The sequence below is a fragment of the Phaseolus vulgaris genome, chromosome 6 (assembly GCF_051622355.1).
Source record: "Phaseolus vulgaris cultivar YP4 chromosome 6, ASM5162235v1, whole genome shotgun sequence".
Classification (NCBI taxonomy): Eukaryota; Viridiplantae; Streptophyta; class Magnoliopsida; order Fabales; family Fabaceae; genus Phaseolus; species Phaseolus vulgaris.
The window spans coordinates 7,601,023-7,603,363 of record NC_143503.1 but is presented as its reverse complement, the minus strand read 5'-3'; positions in this window follow the sequence as shown (position 1 = coordinate 7,603,363).

The following is a 2,341-nucleotide window of genomic DNA, read 5'->3' as shown; positions in this document are numbered from 1 at the left end:
AACTTGCAGAAAACAATCTGGTGCACCCTTATTCTCGGATACTCACCATTTAACTAATATCACCATATATTCAATTAACAACTTCATGCACATATTTATTTACCAACAACTCTACTTATATTCACATATATTCTATTCTAACAGCTTAATGAATATATTTATATATATTTATATATATATATATATATATATATATATTTAACTAATAATCTTATATCAACATATGACCAACATGTTATTTTCTCTATTTAACTAATAATCTTATATCAACATATGACCCACCCTTTGGGCCTAATAGCCGAGCTGACCATACCCACATGCCTAAATCGAGGTCCCGAGCACTCAAGCACTCGAGCACTCCTGTTCGGTACAATTATTATTATTATTAATGTTGTTATTAATATTTTTATTATTAATTTTATTATTATAATTATTAATATCATTATTATTATTATAATTGATCCGATCGGTCATCGGTAGTCGATGACGTCAGCAGCAGATAACCACGTGGATCACTCGCGGGGTGACACGTGGACCAGGTGAAAGAGAGATCAGGGAGGCGATCACCCAGAACGGTGATCGGCGGTCAGTAACCAAGTGGCCACCGACAGATCAGGTGGCAGAGAGATCAGGGAGGCGATCACCCAGAACGGTGATCGGCGGTCAGTAACCAAGTGGCCACCGACAGATCAGTTCCCAGATGAACACCTGGGGGCAGAACGCGAGAAGCAGAAGAGCACCGATCAGTCATCGGGGATCAATAGTCATCGGGGTTCATGGTCATCGGGGTCTCGTATTACACGCAGTTAAACTGGGACTGAGGTTCCCAGCGAGAGCGTTACGCATGGACCTCGTATGATCATATCTCAGAGAAAGAGGAGTTGCTTGCCGGTAGAGTCGTGCATGAGAGTGGACTGAGGGAGCTAGTAAACCGGTCAGTGATTGGTGACTCCCTCAACCCATTACGTGCATGACACCGCGGAGGGGAAATCGTTTACGCAGAGAGCAATGCTTGGTGAGTGTGCCTAGTCCAGCCACACCTGGCGTTCTCCTGGGAGTGTGCGATTCACCTAGATGAGAGAAACGCGTTAAGTTACTCCGCAAGGGAATAACTTAGGCGCACAAAGAGACGCGCTAGAGCCCTTCAGGTGGTGGCACATGTACGGTTAGATGTGAGTTGCATGCCTCCACGTGTCACCATCTGAGTAAGGCGCGGCCTAGAGAAAGGTGCACTCCGTGTCGCTAAAGGTACAGACAAGCGCAGACACGCACAGACGCTCATGTTTCACTGATTCCGGAGGTACGTCTCTGCAGAAAAGCATAACAGAATTCTGTTAGGCGCAGATGCAGAGAGAAGTATAAAAGGGAATCAGAGTGAGACTCAGAGGGAGGGCTTTTTGATCACACACATTTTACTACACATTATTTTTTGTGATTCTGTGACCTAACTCGAGCGTCGGAGTGCAAACGGCCGCCAGCGGCGCCGTCTGTGTGTTTTGGAGGTTCCATTCGAGGTCCCCGGAGAAGGTTCTGAGAGTACACACTTGCAGATTGCACAGTTGCATAGACGGGGCAAGGGAAGCAACAAAACGTTCCCTCCACACGAGAGTTAGCGGCAGGATCATTTGGCGCCCACCGTGGGGCTCGATATAAAACATCAGTCCCACCGCACAAGTTTTTCAGTTCCAGTTGCAGTTTCCAACCTAGTTCCAGCCTTCAAATCGCAGATAGTCAAAGGGGGCTTCCAGATACCACGAACATGAGACCGGCACGCACTAGGAGCGAAGAGATGACCATACAATAAATCGTGGAGAAGCCCTCTGATCAGTGAATGAAGAAGCCAAGGCTGACCAGTTAAGGCCATTCCTTGAGCGTGGAATGTGGCAAACCTTAAGTTGTATTTCAGCTAAGATATTCGTGCTTAATGCTTTCTCTTTGAACAATGTGTGATAAATCTGTTATTGGAAGATGATGCATTTAACTTTGTTGATTTATCTGAATTGGCACATGATAAGTTGGCCTAGCTCGGTATAAGTACGAGCATAGGCGCTCTGTGGAATTGATCTGTTTGTTGATTTGTTTAAGCACAACACAGGAAAAGTCAGCCTAGCTCGGTGTCAGTGCAACCACTCGAGTATAGCCGCCCCGTGAGTAAATGGTTACCTAGTGCCAGGTAAGACAGGGGCATGAGTACCATGCAGGAGAGCCCGTCAGCTCGACCCAAGGGTTCGGGGGAGGTCATCGGTGATTGGGCACAAGAGAGACAATCTGGACATGGGCACCCTTGATCGCAGCTCGCCACCGTTGTGGTTCGAACCTTTGAACAGACGGAGATAGAAGG